The 25853-nt window shown below is 42.6% G+C and overlaps 1 protein-coding gene and 1 long non-coding RNA gene across 9 annotated transcripts in view; both read left to right on the top strand.

The window, feature by feature from the left end:
- Positions 1-25853, top strand: part of LOC309668451 (TLC domain-containing protein 4-like) — a 96977-nt gene that overhangs the window by 18558 nt on the left and 52566 nt on the right. The window contains exon 1 of one of the 8 annotated variants that reach the window (XM_082478317.1): positions 8108-8423. The exons of 6 other annotated variants lie outside the window; for them this stretch is intronic. The gene's annotated coding sequence lies outside the window, so the exon portion shown is untranslated. Of the gene's footprint in view, positions 1-8107; positions 8424-8800; positions 8883-25853 lie in introns of those variants that run through there. One more of the 8 variants, XM_082478321.1, reaches the window with a different exon arrangement.
- Positions 219-25116, top strand: LOC309636513. The gene is made up of 5 exons (XR_014250038.1): positions 219-1837; positions 3380-3584; positions 6459-6516; positions 7425-7458; positions 16572-25116. It is a non-coding gene; the product is annotated as an uncharacterized lncRNA (long non-coding RNA).

The following is a 25853-nucleotide window of genomic DNA, read 5'->3' as shown; positions in this document are numbered from 1 at the left end:
CTGGGTTCCCTCCCTGTTCGTTGTTTGGCCTGAGGCGACCCAACACTGGAGCCTACCCGGGCTCTTTGGTGTGGCTAATGGTGGACTCTGGGAGGGCTCACACCAAGGAGTACTTCCCAGAACTTCTGCTGCCAGTGTCCTTGTCCTCACGGTGAGACACAGCCACCCCCCCGCCTCTGCAGGAGAGCCTCCATCACTAGCAGGTAGGTCTGGTTCAGTCTCCTATGGGGTCACTGCTCCTTCCCCTGGGTCCCGATGCACCCACCACTTTATGTATGCCCTCCAAGAGTAGAGTCTCTGTTTCCCCCAGTCCTGTTGAAGTCCTGCAATCAAATCCTGCTAGCTTTCAAAGTCTGATTCTCTAGGAATTCCTCCTCCCATTGCCGGACCCCCAGGTTGAGAAGCCTGACGTGGGCTCAGAACCTTCACTCCAGTGGTGTACTTCTGTTGTATAAGTGTTCTCCAGTTTGTGAGTCACCCACCCAGCAGTTATGGGATTTGATTTTATTGTGATTGCGCCCCTCCTACCATCTCACTGTGGCTTCTCCTTTGTCTTTGGATGTGGGATATCTTTTTTGGTGAGTTCCAGTGTCTTCCTGTCGATGATTGTTCAGCAGTTAGTTGTGATTCCGGTGCTCTTGCAAGAGGGAGTGAGAGCACCTCCTTCTTCTCCACCATCTTGAACCAATCCCCCATAACTCTCATTCTTGATGCTTCTAACTTCTCATACAGAGTGCCTAAAACAGGAACTTCAGTTAGTGATGAACAGGATTTAAATCGTGGGTGATTACAGTAATACTATCACATGAATGATAGTCATGATGACGTTAGGAGATCAGTTTGATTGGGACATATAAAGGAGATAATATGTTTGTATATTAAGACAATACTGTCATGGAAATTGCTCTTGTTTTTTCTTTTTAGTTACTTTTAAGATAGTTCATGTGACCAGTGCATATGAACACATGACTATTGAAGTAGTTGAATTATATCACTACAAAAATTTGATTCTTTTGGAACTGAATATATTTGGCAGAGGATGGGGCTAGGGTAGGAGATGTTTATACTAAGGAATATTTCTAAATTTTAAAATTGTATTTAACTATAGTTATGAATAATTTAACTATCAACTTTATTTTTTTTAAATTTGTTCATAAGATGAAGATAGGGAACATACTTGTTCTGATTTTTATCATAATGATATATGGGTTCTTCATATTTCAAAACAGCAAGCATGAATTTTAATATGTTGATAAACAGTAACACTCTAATGTTATCCAGTTAAGGTCTATGTGCCTTGTTAACAAAATGTGCTATAGAACTTAAAGAAAGACATAGCTTCATAAATTTCCCATTTTTTCTCAAAATGATAATGGGTAGATCCACTCTAAAGAGAATGTAGTGAGAAGTGAATGCTCCAAAGTCAGAGAATAGTGAGAAAGTAAAATAACAATCTGTGTATAAGATGAGGTTGGTTAGTTTTAATTTGCTTATCTTTATGAATGAGGGCCATTTATAATGTGTAAGGGTCATTTTTATATTTCTTTTTCTGTCACTTGTCTGTTAAGGTCTTCTTTCTTTTTTCTTTTTGAGTGGCAGAATCTTTTCTTCTTGATTTATAGAGGCTTCTTATACATTAAGGAGGTTAGCCCTTTTTCTGTGATTTGAGTACCAGATATTTTTTTCCCTAGTTTGTAATTTGTGTTTCAACTTTACTTATGTTATTGTTATTAGTTTTTGCCTTGTAGTAGTTTTTGATTTTTAATTAGTTACATTTATTAATATTTTATGGCTTCTAGATTTTGAGTCACAGTTAGAAAGGCCTTCCTATTCCAAGGTAAGAAGAGAATTCACCTATATTTTCTTAGAGTACATTTGTGTGTGTTCACAGTATATATTCAAATATTTGACCCATTTGGAATTTATCCTAGTATACAATATGAGATATAGATTTAAGTTAATTTTTTCCAGATGTTATCCATTTATTAAAAAGTCCATTTTATACCATTGGTTTGAGATGCTCCTAATTTGGGTCTATTTCTGGACTTTTTATTCAATTCCATTAGTCTCTCTATTCCTATGGCTTATCCAAAAGTATTTCATTATTGAGGTTCTGTAGTATTTTTTAATACATAGGAAGCTATTCTTCCTTTTCAAAAGAGTTTTTCTGTGATTCTTGCTTGTTTATTTTTCCATATGATCTTTAGAATCAGCTTGTCCTATTCCAGAAAATAGTATTTTCATTGACATTGCAATAAATTTACAAATTAAAATTTAGGGAGAATTGGCATACATTGACTTTTCCTATTTAACAGCATGGTCTATCTTTTCATTGTTTGAGTCTACTTTGGGTCCTGTAGGAGTGTTTTAAAGGTTTTCTCATATAAGTTTTTCATATTTATATTGTTATTCGTATTGTTAAATTTATTCCTAGGCACTTTATATTTTTTGCTGCAGTTGTAAGTGGAAGCTTTTCTTCCTTTTATTTTGTAAGGGGGTATTGTGTGTGTGTGTGTGTGTGTGTGTATACAAATATATATGTGTATTTATATATGTATATATACACACATGTACACAGTTATATGTATACATATATATCTATATATATCAGATTTCCACAAATTAATTTTATATCCTGCTCCCATACTTAATTTTCTATTGTTTATATATTTTTTCAGTTGATTTTCTTGGGTTTTCCAAGTATATAATCATAATCTACAAATATTAACAACTTTATAATCTTTTTTCCCAATGGTTATTGTCTTTACTTTTTCTCTTTCACTAGTACCCTTGACTGATACTTCCAGTACCACTGTATTAACAGTGGGAGAGTGGCCATCCGCCTTGTCTTCCTCTTGATCTGAGCAGGAATCCTCCAGTGTTTCCCCGTTAATCTTGAAACTGGCTTTGAATCTTAGAATTAATTTCTAGTCAGACATTACTACTTTACTGTATCGGGAAAACTGAAAATTTGATCCAACAGTAAGGTCTATAAATGTGTAACAGTAAAAGATTGGTTAAATACATTATGGTGCACCCATTGAATGGAATAGTCTGAGCAATTACACAATAATATGTACTGTTTTAATTCGTTTTGTTGTTTAAAAAAATCTTAAAGTATATGCAAGTATGCATGGAAAAGTATCTGGAAGGATATTCAACAAACTGATCTAAAAGTTATAAACATATACGTAAACTAGTAATTGTTAACACCTATTTAATTTGTAAAAAATTTTTTTAATTTATGAAAATATTTTGGCACAATTAAAAAAATAAGTTAGAAATTTAAGAAAAATAGATTCATATTCTTCCCCTTCCTCTGTTTTGGGTCCCTTTCTGTTACTTAATTTTTTTTAATCACTTATTCTTTGCAGAGTAGCACTAAAATGATAGTGTACAAAGGGGTTTACAAGATATAAGCCACAAGAAAGAAGAGGACTGGAGAAAAGTACACAGCAGATGGGAGATGTCAGTAAATTTTGGAAGCCAGAAGTTGGATGGAGTAGAGATGCAGTCATACCTCGGTATCTTTGGGGGATTTGTTCCAGGACCTCCTTTGGATATCACTATCCACTGATGCTCAAGTTCCTTACATAAAATGGTGAAGTACAGTCTGCCCTCCCTATGACCAGGTTCCACATCCACAGAAATGGCAGGCCGACTGTAATTGACTTGGCAAAGTGGGAGGGGGGCTAACCTAAGTGCTTGGAGGAGACAGCATTTGGAGGTGCAGTGTATGGTGGAAGGCAGGGTTGAGGAATAAACCTGAAGAAGGGGGATTGACCAAAGTTGTTTACAAAGCTCTTGGACCACTGGTTCTCTTCCCCACCTCATACAGCCAGCCTGCACTCATGCACTCCACCCTGACTGTACCACTACCAACACAATCTTTCTGTGAAGTATGAAATTTCTTTTCTGGAGAAAGGAGTTTATTTTTTGATGGAGAGTTCCCATAACAAAAGAGCTAATGAGAGAATAGGAAAGAAAAATATGTTTGAACTAGAAACTTTAGAAGGTTGGAAGATAAAGTTAAGTAATTCTCCTGGTCCAGAATTTCTCAATCTTGGCGTGACTGACATTTGGGGCTGGAAATTCTTTGTCGTGGGAGGCTGTCCTGTGCATTGTAACACGCTTAGCAGCCTCCCTGGCCTTTACTCACTAGATGCCAGTGCATGCCCCTTTTTCCTGTGGTGACCACCAAAAATATCACTAGACATTGCCAAATGGCTGGGGTGGGGAGAATCAACTCTCCCTCCCCCCAATTTAGAACCTCTGTCTTAGACAGTAGAAAAGAAAGATGCAGAGATTGATCAATCAGATAAAAGGACAATAAATCTAGAGAATAATATTGAAGTCCCAACATCCTAGTAACAAGAGCTCACAAAGAGAGAACAGAGAAAATGGGAGGGAGGAAATTAGCAAAGAAATAATAAAAGAAAATAATTGCAGATAAGATCAAAAGAACCCCTGAGTATCCAGCACAATCAATGAAAAAAGAACCATTCTAAGGTACATCATTGTGAACATTTAGACTACTAGAGATAATGGGAAGATTCTAGAAGGAAAAATAGGTCAGATACAGAGGAATGGGAACTAGAAAGGTATTAGACATTGCAGTGGCAACGCTGGAAGTAAAAGACAGTGGAACAATGCTTTTAAAATGCTGAGGGAAAATGATCTTCAATTTATCCAAATTATCAATCAAGGATGAGAACAGAATAAAGACATTTTCAGACAGTCAAGCCCTCTAAAAATTTATCTTCTATGCACCCCTTCTGAGTAAGCTACTGGGGTCTGTGCTTTAACAAAGTAAGAGAATAAACGAAAAATCATGTGTTTGGGCATTAGAAGATATTATTGATGGGCATTTGATAGTTATGTTGAAGCATCTGGATAAAATTCAGGTTAGGTACATTTTTTTAAAAGTGAAAAAACAAAGAAATTTTTAACTCCAGAAAGAACAGGAGATTTTCAAGAAAAGCGTTATCATGGTAACTTACTTGGTTCAGCAACACCCTATATTTGTATTGTCAAGATGATATAAACCCTAATTGCTGACTTGAACGAGAGTTGGGATGTGGCTATGTCAGAAGGAAGGGTGAGGGCAAAGTGGGTGGTAGTGTGTATAAAAGAGCTAAATCCTCAAATACCATGACAAGAAGTCAATAAATAATGTCTAAACCTGAAAATCAAGAAACATTGGTATAAGTTTATCATTTAGGAAATGAAGAACACCTAGCAGGGTTGTGGGGAACTGGGGTGAAGCTAGGTGGGGGAGAAGTTGGTCAGGGGACTGATGGGACTCATGGGTATTTTTTGTTAAAAGCCTTTAAGAACCACTTGAATTTTCACTTAACTGTATTACTGTCATTAAAAATAAAAATTCAGACAAAAGTAAGACATATATATTATGGGAAGAAAGTCTCATAAAATAAGAGAACCAAAAGAACACAAATGACATAGAATCTCACCCACCCAGAGATAACCACTCTTAATATCCTGAAATAGTTTCTTCTTGAAAAATTCTGAAAAACAAATGAAAGTACTTTTAATTATTAAAAAAACCTTACAAAAAAAATTCTTAATACACTAAAACTACCAATTAAGGGACAAGTTGTGCCCGGGGCTATTCATTTCTGACTAAATCAACTTTTCTATCAAAATGTTTGGTGCCATTTTGGTTATAGCTTCACTAACAGAGCAGAATGGAGAACTGAGGCAGTTTCCCCAAAATACTTTTGCTTTAATTATCTTGTAATTTCAGGAAGGAACAGCTTTTGGTCTCAGTTTTCCAAATAATTGGCTCTAATTAGAAGTTTAGGAATTTTTGGAAACAGACATTTATCAGGAAAATTTGCCTCAAAAGAATTTTAGTAATTTTTTTCTCTTTTTAAGTATGGAAAATTTCATTTCTCTGAACTGCTTCTTTGAACTATTTCAATGAACAAAAATATAAAAAGTACAATCCAGCTTTGAGACATACTCAAAATGCAGAAAAACTGAGGTAGTAAATACAGAATTTGTGGGAACTGTCCTTGGAAAAACAGTATTGGTAAAACAAAGTTAAGAATAGTAATTAAAGATGTAAATGTGAAAATGAAATGGGTATTTTTGAAGAAATTAAGCTGCATTAAAAATTTGAGGAAAAATGTGCAGTTGATGTATTCTTCTACCTCCTAAGGTCATTGAGTTTTAATCAGTTTAAAAGCTTCAAAATTCAACTAATATTTACTGAATTCCTTTAATATATCAGGTCTTGTCCTTGATGTGTTCACTTACACACTCTCTATAATCCTATAACAATCCTGCAGATTTGAGGATGCATTTGTAGAGGCCTAACATGAAGGAGTATGGTGGGATAAGAGTATGCTGGATTCCTGTGGGTTTACTTGGTCTTGGCTACTGCTGTGGGTGTTAGAGAATATGCATATAAAAGATAACCGTGGTGTGTTTATCAGGAAAGAACAGAGCAACTATCAGCCACTGCAGACAAGCACAGGACAGAGTCTGGAGGAGGTAATCTTTTTTTAAAAAATAAATTTATTAATTTTATTTTATTATTATTATTTTTTTTATTTTTGGCTGCACTGGGTCTTTGTTGCTGCGGGAGGGCTTTCTCTAGTTGCAGCGAGGGGGGACTACTCTTCCTTGTGGTGCACGGGCTTCTCATTGCGGTGGCTTCTCTTGTTGTGGAGCTCGGGTTCTAGGCACGTGGGTTCCAGTAGTTGCAGCACACGGGCTCAGTAGTTGTGGCGCACGGGCTTAGTTGCTCCCGGTGGCATGTGGGATCTTCCCAGACCAGGGATCGAACCCGTGTCCCCTGCATTGGCAGGTGGATTCCTAACCACCTCGCCACCAGGGAAGCCCCTGGAAGAGGTAGTCTTGATGCAGATTCCTGAGATAATGTGTGTAATCTGTACTTTCAGGGCTGATCCCACTGATGTGCACCTACAACCATCCTGTCCGTGGATAGTTATGAAATACCTGTGTGAGTGCATAGACAGGTATGGGGCAAACCAAAGTTGTCAAGGACTATGCACACTGTGAAGCGACTGTGATGGGACAGGTTGTTGTCAAAGGGCATTGGTACCCTGGTATGTCCTGAGAGTCTTGGGGAGAAAAAGGGGAACGTGCACTTGGGGGCCTGCAAGATCTTCCTCCCTGCTTGACTACAGGGCAGGTTTCTGTCACTGTAGCTTGGAATGGGTTTTGTCTTTTCCAAGTCAGTCTGAAGTCCATTTGCCAAGACACTTCAGAGATGTCTGTGAATTATTATCCCCATTATAGAGATGAAGAAATTGAACCTCAGTGAGGTTCTTTCTAAAAAAAGTATTTGTGATTTTTTTTTGTGCAAATTATAACAGCCTAAATGTATTTCTTCATTATTTTGTTTTATTCAAAACAATTCTATCTTTTTGATCCAGGAGACCTGGAAGTTTTTGAGGCCGTATTTAACAGGTGAGAAGAGCTACTATTTAACGGCAAACTTTATGCACTGGGCAACTTGGAATTCTCAGCCAGCACCCAAAAAATTCCAAATCCTACTTCCCCACCCTGACAGCAGAGGGGCTCCGCGTGTAGGTGGTGTTTTTCAGGGATTCCGGAGGAGGCGGCTCCAAAAGAACTTGCCTCTTCCACACACGCCCCCTACCCAGTTTGGAACGCATCTGCAGCCCCAAACCAAAAACTGCGAGGGACTTTGGCTAAGAGAGACGTGGCAGGAAAAATCAGCAATTGCCCTTTCACCTCCTTTCTGATAATTAAACCATGCGCTTCATTAACCAGAATTTAGGCATCTAAGGAAAAATGTAAACTCATAATCTGAAAAGAATTTTGGTTACGTGGCTAGCCCAGGTACGGACCGCTGCGGAAGCGGAGTCAGACCATTGTCCCACTTGCTAGTTTTGTTACTTGCTTTGGAAAGCCGAGGAACCTTAAGCTCTGTCCCTGGCGAGGTGTGCTCTTCCAGGATCCCACAGCAACCCGCCTCGGGTGTTCCCGGTTTTGAGCCCTTTCCGGGACCCAAGTTACAGCACCCAAAGGTCTGCCCTACTGCCGGCCTCGGGGCCCCGGGCCCCGCCCACTTTGGCCTGGGGTCGGAGCCTCCTGGAGCCGGAGCGGGAGCCTGAGCCCGAGCGCCGCGGCCCCTTTAAGGAGCCGCTCTGCGGTAACCCGAGCCCGCAGTCCAGGCGGGCGCGGCGGCCGCGGCGGTAGCAGTAGCCTCCGCGGCTGTTCCTCCCTGCGGCTCGGAGCCTGCGGCTCCCCTGGCTCCCCTGGCTCCCAAAGAGCATCTCGCGGGGCGGCTCTGGCCGGCGCCAGCCCTCGGGCCGGGCCGGATGACCAGGCGACTGTAACCACTCGCCGCCCTCTCCCGGCCCGGCGCACCGCTGCCCGCGCGCGAGTCGCCCCGGGACCCGGCACAGGTGACGCCGTTTGGAGAGGGCTCGGGAGGAGGGCGGGCTCGCTTTGCCCCGTGGCTCTCCCGCGCCGCCGAGCGCAGCCCGCTGGCAGGGGCGCCGCGGCTTCCCGCCCCCGGCCTAGCGCGGCCGAGGGCTCCGGCGCCCGGAGGCTGGGTGGGCGTCCCCGGCGCGGGAGGCGGCCCGGGGCTCCGGGGAGGGCTCCAGCAGGTGTGTGCTGCCGGCTCAGCATCCTCCTAGCCCGGCGGGCTCCGGCGCAGCTCTGGGCGCAGATGGTGTCCCGAGGCCCGCGGCCCCCGCGCTGCCCGGACGCCCAGCGTTCCACTCGCGTTTCCCGGGCTGTGTGATTCGGGCTGCTGGGGCTGCCTGGGGGTGCCTCCCAGGTCTCAGCTCAAAGGGGTGGGTGCTTTGGGCATCCAGGAAAAGCTTTCTTGTTAGAGGCCGGTACAGGATCAGGTGCATCAAGTGGGTAAGTCTCCCCCTCTCCCACCTCCCCACTACTAAATAAAACAAGAAGCTTTTATTTACGCTTGCAGTTCTCAAGTGGGTCCCATTTTTAGCTACCGAGTGCTGAAGAGTCTAGTGGGAGAGGGACTGGGCACAGAGTCAGAGGGAGAAATTGGTTTCTGTTTCCATCTCTACCACTGTATACCCGAGCAAGTTTATGGAACTAAGTACCTCGGTTTACCCAGCCATGAAATGGGATCCGTAATGCTAGCGTTTTCCTATCGCCCTCCGTGAAAGCGCATTGAGTTGTCTAAGTTCATTAAAGGTTCACTGTTGCTGGCCAGTATTTTCTTAGTTGTACACATCTGAGTGTGAATGTGGTGCACATTTTTATATGAAATTATAAAATAATTCTTAAAGAGTGATCTTTGATAATGTTTAAATGAATCTGATTCCAATTTGGGGTCAAGTTGGAAGAGTCTGTGTGGATGTTAGGAGTTGATGTGTGAAGTAGAAAAAAAAATGTTACTTTAGTAAAATCTTTACCCATTCATAAACAGAGTTGAGAAAAATAGATCTTAGATTGTGTATTTTAAGTGAGATACTGCTGTGTGAGCACAGGGTATAGTTTGGAATGCTGTTTCATCTTTGTGTAGCCAGTTAAGGTAATACGGTAGAATTAATGCCAGTCCCCTTTTAAGTGTGCTATGTGTGAAGCAGATAATTTTTCCCTTGTTTATCTTGTCCTTAAATTGTATGGGTGAAACTGAATTAGAAAAGTGGGCTCCTGCAACACTAGAAAATTTGAAAGATTGGCTTGAGGAACCATGGATTTTAGTTTATTTGCCATCCTCCTTCCTGTGCCATTAGGTGATCCTGAGGATAATATATTTTGAGGATGCCTTTTTTCCCCTACCCCTGCAGCTCGCTTTTGTCACATTACCTCCCTCCAGAGTTTGAATCCTTACTGTGTGACCTTGCATGAGTTTTACCTATCTAGGGTGGATGCCTCACACCCAGCTGCTCAGTCAGTCATGATTTTTTACACTATTAGCTTTCTGTTCCTGTTCCTTTCACTCTAATCCTTCTTTACCTTGTTGGAAAGAAGAATGGCTTTTTGCAACGCAAGCTGTATACTTCGAGGTGCCTAGGAATGGCAGTGGTCAAGGGGCTGAAACTTTATAGTAAATTCCAAAGAAGGAAGCCTTCTACATAGACCCTAGAGTATGGATGCAAGAGTTGGCCTATCTTTTCCTTCATTTTCTGAAATCTCCGTCGGGAGAGATTCATTTGATTAGCAAGGTAAACAGAGGCCTCTGGAGCAGGGAGCCATCAGAAATTTAACTCAGTGCTAGATTGGTTAAGACCTTTCCCAGCTAGGAGTGGGGAAGGAGGAAGAGGCGACTTGGGTGGGGCTGGAGGGCCTGTCCTCCCAATAACCAGGTGACCAGAGAGGTGGTAAAGGAGCCCTGGATTCCTGACTGGGAAATGGGAAAAGGGCCGGGTCGCAGAGAGGGAGTGGTGGGGCTGTGAGGAGAATTCTGGAATGTGCCCTAGATGTGACTTGCCCTTTTTCCCTTTCCCTTTGAGAGTGTTTCTCGCCCTTCAGAGCCTAGCACAGCTTTCCTGCAGTTCTCAGACCTGTTCACTCTCTCCCTTGGTGCTCTAACCGATGCCCCACGTTTATGTTCCTCCCTCAAAGCTGGCCTTCCGTGTAAGAGAGGAAACTGAGCAGTTTGCTTCATAAGAGACCTTCAGACCTCATTGTCTCCCCTACTCCCTTTCTTGTCGAACTAATGTCCCACATCCTGCAGATTAAGGACTCATCTAGCTTTGTTATCTCTTGGAAGATTAAAAAGTGGGATACTCAGTTTGACTGAGAAAAGTAAACTGAAAGGTCTACAGGAAGATACAGAAAACGAGTTTTTCTCTAGAGGAAGATAATGCATGAATTGTCTGGGTGAGAATTGTGGGCGATTGGACACGGGAGGGCAGGACCAGGGGTGGAGCCGTGCTGGACAGCTTTCGCCCTTGTCCTTGAGAGAGGAAAGGATGCCCCCATGCTCCTACAATCACCTCGTTGTGCCTTCTCTCCTTCCATTTGCCTTGTGAGAGGAAGAAGATAGCAACATGGAGGTGGAGTAGCCATCTGTTCTCAAGGATGGCAGACAGACTTTAGGGATGAGCTACATTCACCTGACGTTGGTATCAGGAGCTGGATGTATTACATCAGGAAACGCATTACATCAGGAAAGTGAAGTTAATTTTGTAAGAAAATCTAAGGTATTTCAAGAGTGACTTTGGTGATGTTTTTTCTCTTGGAGATGAAAGGTAGCGTACAAAGAAATGGAGTCCTGCTGCTCTGGGTTTGTTATTCATAGTGAGACAGTTGGAGGTGCTGTGAGCAGATCCTGAAAAGAGGGCTAAGGATAGCAAAGGGGTGTGTGTGGAAAAAAAAAAAAAAAAAAAAGGGATGTGTGTGTTTGCTCAGAACATTGATCTGTTCAAGGAGAAGGCAGTCCTGTGGCTACATGAGAAGGAGCTTGTGAGTCACTCTAAAAGGCCAAGGTTTGTGCAAACAGCCGATGAAGAAGACAGCTGGCAGTCTATTCAGAGCTTGAGCCGGCATGGGGAAAGGAGTCGCTGCGCAGCGGGCCCAGTAGCAAGGGGGAAGTCTGACTAGATGGACACAGACTTGTTTCAGGCATTTCTGGATTGCAACACAGTACAATTTTCACATTGACTCAGGGCACAAGTAAGTATATGTGTATCTGAAACAGGTTTCATGAAACAATATGTACCTTTACTGTGTACTGTTTCTATTTTCATTTCTATTTCTACTCTATTTCTGTTTCTATTCTGTGTTCTGAAAAACTCATCAGCTATTCATGGGTCACAGCCCACTATTTGGAAACCTTTTGTCTGATGGATGGAAAAACAGGTTGCCGTGGAGCAGTCTGGGTCTTCGGGTTGGAGACACTGGAGGAAGCGGGGGGCGCTTAGAGTGGTTGGGAGATCTCTGGACCCCTGTCGGTGGGGACAGGGGGGAGTGTGGGAGCTCATCTGGTGTCTGGAGGGTGAAGGACTCACGTTAGTGAAAGGCAGCTGGATGGGCAGGTGCAAAAATAGAACTTCCTACCAGTTCTGTCCACTTCAAAGCAAAACAGTTGGTTCTGAGGGAAAAGGAGGCGTGGAAGGAGTAAACTTGAATTTGAAAGTAGTATCTTTAGAGCAGTAGATTTTTCTCTGTAGGTTAAATAAGAAGACAAATGGATCCAGAACAAATTGGCTGATGGATTTAGGCCACTTGGATCAGCTGGGTAGGGAGCAAAGGGCGTCACAGTGCAGAGTGGCTGGGTATAGGCAGCACACGTCTCCCCTTCCAGCTTTGAGAAGTTCTTGCAGAAGAAGCGGATGAATGTGTTGTTTCAAAACCCAATTTGCTGATCAAACTCCTTAGGAAGTTGGCTGCTTGCCTCACAGTGAATTGGAAAAGTATTCTCATTACAGTTTATAAAAGGGTTTATCAAGACTTCCTTCGACATCTATTTCAAGATCTACAGTCAAACTGGAGTCAGCATTCATAGTCTTTGGGATTGCCAAAAAAACTTCTTGGAGAAATAGGTGAGACAGCATCCAGCATCCTTGAGCTAATTCCACTAGCTGTGCCCTGGATGTTAATCAAGGGCAGAGTCTATCTGTAGGCCTTTGATTTCCTTTTTATAATAATTAACCTCTGACTCCAATACCTAACACCCTCACCAGTGGACAAATACAACGAAGCCAGGAGGAAAACGTACACAGGTATCAGAGGTCACCCGGGTTGCTTGGTTACTGCTTGCTTTTATCACCCGCATTCTGACCTAGTTGGATCCTTCCTTTGACCCATCCGTGCCTTGTCTGATTTTCTTAGTTGACATATTTTCAGTGTCTGACTTGGCCGCTCCTCCGCTGTCTGCTATTTATCTGATGCTTTCAATCCTGGTTTCTCTGACATCATCTCTGAGCTCCAGACGTATAGTCTCCACCTGACTGTTCCCACGGAGCCCAGGCTTGGAGCCCACGTTGGATCCTGGCCTGGGCTGTGTTGGTGTCCACTGTGCCATGGCCGCCTTAGAAATAACTGGTACATTGGTTGGTAGATTTATACATCGGTTTTGATTTAACTTTAAAATTTTGGGGACATGGAGAAACTATCTTGGTCAAGTTAATTTAATTAGTTTTCTTCAAATAGGCTTAAAAAAACCTTTAAAAAGTATATTTTGAAGGCACAGAAAACTTCTCTTTGTTTGGCACATATTTATTTAGTGGAAGAGGAGGAAGGAGGAATTTTCATTTGATAAAAAATTTAGAACAAATGAAAAACCCCCGTTTACAAAGTGTTTCATTTTAGGGACATAATTCCCCAAACTAGTCTTTCTCAATCAACATGTTTTGCTCTAATACATGTAAAAATATTGAGCCAATTATGAATTTAAATGCTTTATCATTTGTTATATGCTGTTTAAAGGACTTTTAAATTCTATAGCTATGTTCCGATGGAGAAAGATTCTTTGCCTTTTCATATTTTAACAACCTGTATGAGTGTTACTGAACACATCAATTTCCTACATGCTTTGTGCAGAAATCCAGGGCAAGATAACGTCTATAGGGAGGAAGGCCAACTTGCGGGAAGGGGAGGCCTGGCTGCTTGGAGCAAAGGCAGCATGTTTGGAGTATCCCAGTTGAGTCTCTCGGAACAAACCCTTAAGACATTAGGCATTTTGAGGATTTGAGAATGCATTATAGCCTCAAGTCTCTAAATGTTTCCTTCAGTGTTTTTTATTTTTAAATTACAAAAGTGACACTTGCACATTATAAGAAACATTACAGACAATCAGTGTTAAAGAGAGTGAAAGTGCACTTCTTCCCCTTCCCCCACCTCCCCTGGCTTCACCCCCAGCCTCAACCAGTTAGCAGTTTGGGGGGGTATAGCTCTTCAGACCTTCTTTCTGTACAAATGCCAGAACGCGCCAAGCTGTGTACTTATGACAAATTTACCGTTTCGCAGCCTACTTTTTTTCCTACTTGGTAGTATGTGATGGACATTTCTTCTGTATCCTCTTGTTCATTTTGATGTCTGTGTAACTTGGGATAGTGTGTCTGTACCAATATATTTAAACATTTCCCTAGCACTGCACCTTAAGGTTGCTTCTGATAACTAATGCTATAGTAAACACTCTTGTACGTGCATCCTTTCACACTCATGTGAACTTGTTTTGAGGATAAAAGATAAAATCATTAGTATACTGTGTATTTCATAGTTCAGGTAACATAGTGCTATCAAAATGTACATATTCTGCCATTCAGTTCCCCTAAATATTTTTTTAGCAGTAAAAGCACAGCACTAGACACTATAGGGGTTTTAAAGTGGGGCAATGCACAGCCCTTGCTTACAAGAGCTCTCTCTCTAGAGTAGGGGGATTAGGCATACACACTGACTATAGTATCTTTACTTTTATTTATACCCCACCTTGTTCCAAAAAAGATTAGGGAAGGCTTGCAAAGATGCATACAGTATGACAAGGTAAAGTAAACTTAGGATAAAAAAGAAAAATAAGTCAAAGGAAAATAAGATGGAGGTATGAGGACGAGTGTACTTTGAAGTACTGTTCTCTTCTTCCTGGAAGTTCTGGCTGTCAGCTTTCCAGCAGCCAAAGAAAAGAGGCAAACAATCCAGAACAAGCTTCAAGGTGTCCAGAAGAGAAACCAAATTGGAGGAGCCCATCTAGTCCTGATTCTAGGAGGTGAAACAAACTTCTCCTTTGGATTTGCATCAAGAAAATGCTGCATTTGCAGTGGCCAGCCTTCTCAACCACATTCCTGGTATTGTAGTACAGTAAAACCTAGTGACCTTGGTTTATGATGCATTTCGTATCATGTTCCTCAGTTCTGGCCAGAGGTGTCATGCCTTGGCACGGAGCAGTGAAGGGTCATTAGGATGAGGTGTAAGTTCATGGGTTTAATCCAGAAATAGCTTTAAGAGGATGCATGACCAATGAAATCAGCAATGTGATACTGTTCCTGGATAATTTTTTTCTACAAGGTAGTAGAGAATATATAATTTTAGTGGAATTTCTGTGAGTAGAACCCATTGGCCCAAGAATACTAGGCTTGCAACTTAAAAAGCAAGAAGTGAAGATGTTTTTTGATGGCATTAATGTATTTGAACCATAACAAAGATGGAACAAAAGGTTTTCCTTTAAAATAAAAAAGAGCAAAGCTCTGTACTTGATCCACGTAGGAAGGATGGTAATCTTCACGTTGATCAGCTCCACAAGTTAGAAAGGTCAGAGCCATCATTCCAAGAAGCCTTGAGAGCATCACCAGGCTTAAAATTGTTACTAGGTTATAGAATGAGTATTTCTGGGATTAGGGGGTCTACAGGCTGGGGCAGCTTGACCCTGTTTTGTAAAGCTGGGGAAAGTTCAACTTTCCTGAGCCACCTGGATCTGAGCTTCTATAACCCCATTCACTTAAGTCTGGCCTCAGGAACAATGCCCCAGAACAGTTCTTTCTTACCAAGTCTATGGGCCAAGCTTAGGTATTTGACAGGACTTAACCCTGTATTTAAACATGACGTTGGTAATAAATGTTAAACTTGAGGTCATCTGAAGCCACATCAGATTTGTGCATCATCACCTCTCTGGCCTGTGAAATGGTTCAAAGAAACATGTCACTGCATTTAGATTTTTTGGCTACCTGATAGCGTCAAACCAGATACAGAGTGAGATAAGTACCACGTTTATTGGTACTTTATTGGTTTATTGGTATAGCAGTCTTTATAGCAGTTATTGTTTATTGGTTTATTGGTATAGCAGTCTTATGGGAGGAGGTCAGAAGAGAAACCACTCTCAAGGTACCCTGGGTAGGGTTTTAAGTTGCTCTTAGGTAACAGGATAAAAGTCCACTTAGAGAATTTAGTAACTCCTTGGCTGTCTTCTCATTTAAGCCACCAAATTTCCCATTTGGATCATAGGTGTAGACAAGCTTCAGGGCCCCTAGGCCAAAGGTTAAAAGGAGGCGGAAATGATCATATTGCTTAAGATACAGAATACCCTATCCCTGTGTGACTTGGTGCTGGCGGAGAGATAGGTGTAACATTTCCCTGTTAGGAAATGTGTTAGGAAAGGGTGGTAATAATAAACGATATCCTTTATTGAGTGGTGTTTGGATCTATTGCTGAACGACAAACCACCCCAACACCTAGTGGCTTAAAACAATTTCTCATGATTCTGTGGGTGGCTGGGCAGTCACTCTGCTGGTTATAGGCTCACTTGCTCATGTGTCTGCATTCAGCTGGAGGGTCAGCGGGGCTGGAAGGTCCAGGATGGCTTGCCACCATGGCTGGCAGTTGGTATTGAGTGTTGATTGTCAGCTGGGCAGCCTCAGTTCTCCATGTGACCTCTCATCCTACAGTAGGCTAGACAGGTTTCCTTACATGGCAGTTTCAGGGCAATGCTCCTAGAGGGTGAAAGGCAGATGCTGCAAGGTCTTTTGCTATGGATGGTAGGATGGCAGTGTCACATTGCAAAGGAATGTATGGTCATTAAATGATCTACCACAAGTGGCTGGATGTGCCAGGCACTGTGCTAGGCATATTTAACTTGTCTCATTTAAGCCACATAACCGTCTTGCACCATTGGCGTTCTTATCTCCATTTTGTAGAACTTGCAGGTCAAGAGGTCATATTCTTCTTGCCCAAGACCACTCCATGAATGCTGGGACTAGGACTGGATTCTAGCTTGCTCTCTCTGGCCAAATGGAATTTGGCTTAAGAACTCAATAGGTGGGAGAAATTTGCTCAATTGTTCTTCAGCCCCTCTAACCCATTTAATACAGTCTCCTGTTTCCTGTGGGGAGCAAGCAAAAGAGAGAAATAGGGGGCAGGCAGGCAGAGCCCTGCCTCAGTCACTTCCTTGCATCCTGAGGACTTTCTCAGGGGTAATCAGATCGACAATTTGGAGGTGAGAAGATCTCCCTGTCTCCTTAGGTTCTGACTTCCTAGGTTGCTTGGCAGGTGTTCCAGTGATTCCTTTTAAAAAAAAAAAAAAAAAGAACAAAACATAGTTGTACTATTATAAATTGTGTTATTTTAATTTTATAATTAAAAAAAAACATAGTTGCAAAAATCTTGCTCTGTCCAGCTTTTCCTTGATTTCATAGCGTTGGCAGAAAGCCAAGAGATGTCCCCAGCCGAGAGGCTCCTTCTGTGATCCCTCCAGGAAAGGAAGAGCAGAAATGTGGAAATAAGTACATCAGAAGCTGGTAGAGGGTGAATGCAGAACCTCTTGCCTCTTCCGGAGTCCCCCAGGTGATGTGGGGTCGCCCGGTCCCTACTTCAGCTTCAGAGCCCCTTACTCACACGGACCCCGTCTAAGGCTCAGGGAGTGTGTGGTATTTGAAATGTCGAGTTCCTTAAAGATGGGCTCTCAAATTATATAAACTTCCAGCACCTTACTTTTTATTTGTGTCAGATACTGTATTAGTGTGACCTTCTAATTGCCATTGTCTTCTGACTTAAGGCATTCTGGTTTATCCCAAATCCAGTGGCTGTGGTTGGAGCTCATAGGTTTAAAAAACAAAGACTTCTTTATGAAAGTTTTGAGTGGAGTAAGATGCTAAGAAGCAACATTTACCAAGTAAATAAAATGTGCTGTCTGTGCTTTGAGCCTTAAGACCCTAGAAAATGAACTTTTTTTTTTTTTTTTTGCCTGCCTTGAGTCTTCTTTGCTGCGCGCGGGCTTTCTCTAGTTGCGGAGAGCGGGGGCTACTCGTCGTTTTGGTGCGCGGGTTTCTCATTGCGGTGGCTTCTCTTGTTGCGGAGCACGGGCTCCAGGACTTCAGTACTTGTGGCACGCGGGCTCAGTAGTTGTGGCTCGCGGGTTCTAGAACGCAGGCTCAGTAGTTGTGGTGCACGGGCTTAGTTGCTCCGTGGCGTGTGGGACATTTCCGGACCAGGGCTTGAACCCGTGTCCCGTGCATTGGCAGGCGGATTCTTAACCACTGCTCCACCAGGGAAGTCCGAAAATGAACTCTTGAATTTCCTAAGGGGGGAATTCTTCAGCGGGTTGGGAGCTGGGAAAGAAGGGTTTTTTTCATTACAGCCCCACTTCTTGTTAGGCATTATAAAAACAAATTCCAAGCCAGGAGTCAGTGTAAAATGAAATAAAAAATTTTAAATAAGAACAACAAAAAAGTTGCCATGACAGATTAACTATATTAGATTTCATCTGATTTATTTTTAAGTTAATAGCTAGAACATGTAAAAAGTATCAGTAAACATAAGCTAGGAGAATAAGAATAAAAGTTTTGTTAAGATTCTAATTAAAAATACCTATAATAGGAGGGAGAATTGATCAAGTGTGGTAGGCAATTAAGGCGAAACATTATTTCTTGAAAGAGCAGGAATTCTCAGGGAGGGTTTAAGGAGATGGGATAACCCCTCACCCTTGTTTTGTCAGAACCTCTTGGTGGGGACTCTGGGCTATATGAAAAATATATGTCAAGAAACCTTATCCCCCCACCCCCTGCCCAGAAAACAAACTATAGAAAGGAGACTACAGAATCTTCTTGACTGGTAGGAATAAGCAGAACATATACTGAGAAAATATTGTGTGATGCGGGAGGGATTGGGGGAAGCTTTGGGATATGAACATTTTAAAACCACTGAATTAGAGAGATCAGAGATTCCTAGAAGGCATTTAGCATAGGATGTAAAGGGACAGGATTATGAGAGATAAAAGGGAAATCTTGTATAAGGAGATAGGTAGCAATATGAACTAACTGTCAAAACACTTCTCTGAGTTGTGGTACAAGATGGGGCCACCCCAGAGCCCCTGAGTGAGGGTGTTTCTTGCTGGGGGTGGGTGACTCTTACAGCCCGTTTGGGGAACAGAGTTCGCGCCTTCCTGTCCTAACACACTGTGACTGTAATTACTACGTAGAATTGTGGGGAGAATAAAGGCCAGTTAGAAATGACTATTTAACCTTAAATGTTTCATTCTTTGTTTTCATCAAACAATCGATAATCCAAAAAAATTGTTTCAAGGGAGTATCCATCGCCAAGGTCTGTAACAGGCGGAATCAAACAGTTTAACTTGAATTCTGTTATATGCTCTTGGAAGAGAAAGGGTTGAAAGTATGGGAAAAATATAAAGGACACGCTTATTCAGAGTTTAGGATCTTAACTGACAGGGAAGAACCATGGAGAAATCTTTTCTGTAGTAATGAGCAATTCCTTGTTGAATCTTAAGTAACATCATATCACCGAGAGAGGGAGTGTAACTTAATCATATTAATGTAGGGTTCCTTAGCCTTTCCTGGTTTAGACTTCATTTCTCTCCATTTGCTTCAGTTTAAAAAGCAGCACCATGAATATTGGAGGATTTATAGAAATTAGGTTGACATTTATGCGGCTGGCTTCCTTTAGACTTCCACTCTAATGCTAATGGTTCTTGAACTTGATGCTCAGAAAAGAAAGAGGTGGAATTCTCCTAGCTTTTTTTCATATAGCTCTCAACGCAGAATTAACAACAACAATGAAAAATAAAAACGGTGACTGCAGTTAGCTGAAAACTTTGTACACATTTGATTAGATGCGTAAATTTTTACATGAATGAAAAGTCCAAAGTGGGTAGTATGATGAGTTATTCTTTACTAAGGGGTTTTAACGTCTCCGGTTAATTATTGACATTTCGTGAGCATTGAGAAAGATGATTGCAATGTACCACCCGTATGAAAATGCAAATAAAACCAGAATGGGTGGGGAGCAGGTATTTTTCTGGTAGGGTTTTTGTTTGTTTGGTCTGGTAAATATCTCATTTTCTGTAGTCATGTGTTCATTTACAAATGATTTACAGTTTGCTAATAGAGACTTTTTAAAAACTTTTACGTGTTAGGGCTACTGACATGGTAGATAAGTTCAATAAATAAGTACTTCTGTAATTGGTGAGTATGAAAATACAGTGCAAATTACAGTTAAATATACACATGAAGCCTTTGAACATATAGCACACGTTGTAAGGAGTTTGGCATAGACAAACCAAATATCCTACTGCTGTGGTCTGAATGTTTTTGACCCCCCCACCAAAATTCATGTGTTGAAATCCTAACCCTCGAAGTGGTGGTACTGGTAGGTGGGGCCTTTGTGGGTGATTAGATCATGAGGGTGGAGTCCCCATGAATGGGATTAGTGCTCTTGTAAAAGAGATGCCACAGAGCTTCCTTGCCCTTTTGGCCATGTGAAGTCTGTGACCTGGAAAAGGGCCCTCACCCAACCATGCTGGTACCCTGATCTCGAACTTCCAGCCTCCAGAACAGTGGGCAATAAATTTATGATGTTTATAAGCCACTCAGTCTGTGGTATTGTGTTACAGCAGCACAAACGGACTAAGGCACACACTCAATATTATTTCATTTATAACATTGGTACTCTCAGCTTTTGGATATTTGGAGGTGAGAATCCTTTTGCAGTGAATATGTGTTCATACTATACTACTAGGGTTGTCAATTTAGAAAATTTTTCTTTCCAGTGTTCTGATTATACTGGTAAAATGAGGGACCTGTGACTGATCAGGTACTAGCAGAATGGAAAGCACATGTAAGAATACGAATGTCTGTTGTTATCATTATTATATTTCATAGACATTTACTGAGCACATGCTGTATGGCAGGCACTGTGTTAGGTATGGGGACACCATGGTCGGGGGGAAATGTTTGTGTTTCCCACCCTCATGGGGCTCACATTCCACTAGGGGAAGGAGATGTTCATTTAAATTGCGGCTGTAAAGGAGAGGGACATGATGCCATGTGAGCAGACGGGGGGTGGGGGGGGATTGCTCCCAGAAGGCTTCCCTGAGGAAGTGATGATTGACCTGAGAGCTGAGGGGGCATGAGTGTTACAGTGGGGGATGGAGGGGCGGGGTGGGAGTCGGGGGATAGCTTATGCAGAGGCCTTGTAGAGGGAGGCAACATGGCATCTTTAAGGGACAGAAAGAAGGCCACATTAGCTGGCGTGCAGCAAGCGAGGGCAAGTGTCACTTGAGGCTGGGGAGAGCAGGGCCCTCATCAGAGGACTGGGCAACTAGTGAAGGTTTAAGTTGGGGGTAGGTGCGGAGGTGACATGACCAGAGACAGCTTTTAGAGCTGATTCCCTTGGAGTCCTCCAGTCTGTTCTCCACACTAAGGAGACCAGTTTGGAGACAATTCAGAAAAGTGGTGGTAGCAGCTTGAGAAAGATGGATGTTTTTGAAAGCTATTTGAGAAGGGGCAGGATATGGTGGCTTAATAGGAGGGTGCAGAAAGCAAGTTATCAGGGATGGCTCCTAGGTTTCTGGCTGTCAAATGGGGGATGTACAGTGGTACCATTCACAGAAATGAAGAACCTACAAGAGGACCAAGTTTAGAGATTAGGCCATGAGCTTGGTTTGAAATGCGTTTGAAACGCTGTGTGGTGCTGACAGCTAGGCAGTTGGCCATACATGTCAGGAGCTCAGAGAGGAGACCTGGGATGGAGATTAAAACTTGAGATTTTTCTGCATATAAGTGGTAACCGAAGCCACAGGTATAGGTGAAATCATACAGGAAACAAGTAGAAGAGAGTCTGGGACCGAGGCTTAGGGAATTCTGTTACTCAGTGTCTGGGCAGAAGAAGAAGTGTGGTGTCATGGAAACACAGGGAAGAAAGTGTTTCAAGGAGAAAGTGGTCAGTGGCGTCTAATGTTGCTGAGATGTCAGGTGACACGAAGGCCACACATAGAAGTCATTGCTGACCTTAGCAATAGCTATTTCAGGGGAGCGACGAGGGTGGGGACAGGAATGGAGTGGGCTGAAGAGTGAGAGACCTGAGAAATAATGACAATATAGAAAAACTGTTCTAGAACTTTGTCCTTAAAGGCGGGGGGAGGGAGAGAGGGCAAGAGGCTATACTGGAAAAGAGATACAAAATTGAAGAAGAGGTGGTGGGTCTGTTGATTCTTGTTTTTACTGGGAACTTGAGCCTGTTTAAAAGCCAATAGAAAGGTCTAGCTGAGGAGAGAATAAAGGATAATGGGGAAGAAAAGTTTCCCAAGAAGGCCAGAGAGGATGGCTCCAAAGTGCACAGGTTAGGTTGTCTTGAGATGGGAGGACAGGTGGGTAGTTTAAATGGTTGATAGTATGATATTGAGACTTTTCATATGTTGGCTTCTATTTTTTGTGAAGTAGGATGGGGGTTATCTGTTGAGAGTGGGGGTGGATGGTTGGAGGTTTGAAAAGAGTAGGGACAACTTGGAAATTTAATTGTGGAGCGTGAAAGGATTGGTTGGCGAGGGCAATGTGTTAGGAGTGCAGGGCAGAGTTGAGAGCTGTTTAATCCCTCTGTAATTTCACACTCACCAGTATATGACTGGTATAAACTTCGGTATATGACTTTTTCCAACAGTGCTCCGACTGTGCTTGCCTTGTCACTGAGTAAATTGTTGGGCATATCCTCGGTTGGAGTTTCACCGGCTCTTGGCAGTGGAAAGGGGATGTGGGGTGTTAGAAAGACTGTTATTGAAACGATGTGCTCTAGGATCTAAGCTGATTAAAGAGGGAAGTAAAAAGAGAAAAGGGCTACTGAATTGAGGAAAAGCTGAGAGGCCAATGTAACTTGAGAATGTTGTAATACTGAGCACACTTGAAGGAAAGGTCAACAAGGAGAATTCTAGAAATGTTATTTTGGAGGCAGAAAAATGATGGGTAAGGGACAGTAAAGGTCCATGAATGGTTGAGGTGGCATGGAAGGGGTACCATTCCAGATGAAGATTAAGGGACTGAGTTGTTAAGGAAACCTGGGCCTTCTACATATATAGGAAGTCATTCAGGATGATGGCAGGGCTTGAGGACCGTAAGTGAACAAGGACCAAAGTCTATGAATGGGAGGAAATGTTCAGGAGGTTGGAATATGATATCAGTGAGAAGAGGGAGAAGGTGGTATAACTGAATAGCAGGACCAAAACACCCTGAGTGTTTATAGGAGGTGAGGGAAGGGAGAGTAAGCCCTGAAGGGAACCACGAGGAGCAAAGAGGCTATAGGGCCACTCCTGACACTGAAGGATGAGGGCCTAGGCAGCCACTAGCTGAGAGGTTGCAGAAGAAGAGGGGTGTCTTCAGAGCAGGCCGAGGGGAGGCCAAGCATAGAGCACTGTTTTCTGGGTGTGGAGCCCAGTCCCAGGGGACCAGTGGAAGCATTTGGGAGGTAGAGGGGGTGGGGTAATGGGCTGGGTCAGGTGGCTGGGAAGGAACGTTGGAGCATGACAGGGATAGTCCAATGATGGAGGCTAGATCTCTGCAGTGGGGCTGCCTACATTTTGAGTGTTGACTAATGTAAAGGGGATGAGTTAGAGGCATAGGGCCTAGTGGCCAGAGAATGGTCTTGTTTCCCTGGGCTGGAGTGATGACAGGCCCAGAAATTGCATGTCTTGCATGCTGCTGGAGGTGGTCGACGGTGGAAGCAGAAACAGTACTCCTGAGTGTGCACCACACGCCAAGTACTGTTCTAAGCGCCCAGCGTTCTGTGGTTTATTCCCCATGTCAGATGAGTACTGTCGTTATCTCCATTTTCCAGATGAAGAAACCAAGGTGCAGGTAAGGCAAGGCAAGTTACTTGCCCCAGGTCACACAGCGAACAAGTGGTGGAACTGAGGTTCAAACTCAAGACTGTAACAGAGCCTGTGTACTTCCCAACATGTCATACGTACTTAGTACTTAATATTTTCTTACACGCGTAATTTTGATTTTGTAAAACATAAGTGAGAGACTGTTGAAAAGCTAATGTAGTATTTAATACAAAATTATCTTTTTAGATGCCACAATTAAGTTCAGTCCTAGAATCCCAGAATCTTACTTTGCAAGTGCTCTAAAGGTTAGACTAGCGCCCAACCCCTTTGCAGACCAACCCTCCTTGTGGTCATTTTACCACTTCCATGACAGATGCTTGGACACTTCTAAATTGTTAGAAGAGTCTTCCTTAAATTAAGCTGAGCTCTTCCCTTTCTGTAATTTTTGCCCATTTGGGCCATTTAGAGTGGTGCACAGTAAGTTCCCTCTTTCACTTTTCCACATGACAGTTCTTCAGATGTCCGAAGAATGCCCTTCAGTCCTCTCTAAGTAATCTTGTTCCCAAGCTGACATTACTCAGCCCTTCAACTCTTCATGATATGATATGGTTTCTAAAAATCACCATCTTAGTTACACTGCTCTAAAGGTACTTTGACATGTGATTAATTCAGAGTAAAATGGGACTGATACGTGTCTTGATCTATACTCTCTGATTGTAAGTGGTTCTGAGGTTTGTTTTTTGTTATTAGTATCTTCATTACATTATTATTTCTTGTTGGTTTGTGTAAATTAAAATGCTAATATGACGTGTGTGTGTGTGTGTGTGTGTGTGTGTGTTATAGCTATTATGCTAAGTCCTATACTTGGGTATTGCCTTTTAAAAATTTATTCAGGTTTTTATCTTTCTGATTGGGATTCATTATTTCAGCTTCTGAAGATCATTTTGAAACCTGATTCTGTTAACTGATTATATTAGCTATCTTTCCCAGCTCTGTGTTATATGCAGATTGAGTAAACATATAAATATTTGTAAAAATATTACTGAAAGAGACCAAAAAGAGGGAACCTTATGGGATATCGCAGGAGATATTTCTCAAGTCTCTTTCAGATCATTGATCTAAATGCTGGTTCTAGTTTTTCAGCTAACTCTAGATTTACCTAATTTTGTTATCCAGCCACATTTCTTTGTGTTACTAATAAGGATCTCATGAGAAACTTTCAGAACTTTCCTGGAATCAAGTTGTTCTTCATTTGGTATTCTTTAATCTACAAGGATTTGGCAGTCAGTTAATTATGTGAGTAGGAAATAGGAAGGTGACCAGGATGACTGAGCTGTGCTAGATTAAAGGTGAAGAGGTGTTTGTGGGTGAGAGTGTCAGCCTCTGAGATATGGAACCCTGGGGGGAGGACTGGTTTGGGGTTAAGTCCAGCTTGGGTCATGTAGAGCGTGTGGGCCTCCAGGATGCCCTTATGGAGCCATCCAGAGGGTAGCTGACCGTCCAGGACTGGTACATTGGGAGATGGTGTGGTTTGGTTGCACACAATGTAAACCATGTTGAATGTGTGGGGCATACACCCCAGCAGAGCCTATAATGTGCAGAGAAAAATTCTGGATTGGGGCGAGGGGAGGTAGTAAACATTGCCATCATCAGGAGTTTATGCTCGATGGCCTCCATTTTTCGGTGAAATGGGAAGAAACCTCATCTATTGTAAGACAGGGAGAACTGGAGCTTTGAGAGCAATGAATATTTGGAGTCAATGTGGGAAAAAGGAAAGGGGTGGGAAAAGGACTGCTAAGCATGGGTAGGGCATTCTTCCTAGCTCCCCCTTCCTTGCTGCCCTTAAAGACAGCCACATAAGACCTTTTCCCCCTGTATTTAAGGATTTTTACTGCTAATCGGTACAGCAGTGGTTCTTCCCTGGAAGTTGTATCAGAACGTGAAGGTTGTGTATGTGTATTGATGATTGGAGGTGACGTTGGTGGTTCCAACACACTCCCTAAGGAATCCCTTGTGCTACAAGGAGATAATGAACATGGGCAAATGAGAGTAAAGGTTGTATCCCCAGGTCGGTAGTTCTAGAGTCACCTGGTGGAACTGAATCTTCAGGGGTTTCAGCCTTAAAGCATCTTGTTGGGATTTTAATAGATGAGAAGATGTTCTCTTGGTTTAGCTTGAGTACCTCCAGATATCTCCTCACTGTTTATATGTCTTCCCTACTGGGTATTTATTCCCAGGAAAGCAGGGAGTGCCCCCTTAGCACCATGAATTTACCACTTGATGTGGGGGTGATCAGTTTCTTGCTTCATGTCTCCCACTTTGTTCTGAGTCCCAGCACAGTGCCTGGTACGTGGCGGACTCATGGCAG

Source organism: Balaenoptera physalus (assembly GCF_965194825.1).
Source record: "Balaenoptera physalus genome assembly, chromosome: 1".
NCBI lineage: Eukaryota > Metazoa > Chordata > Mammalia > Artiodactyla > Balaenopteridae > Balaenoptera > Balaenoptera physalus.
This window is presented reverse-complemented; position numbering and strand designations above follow the sequence as displayed.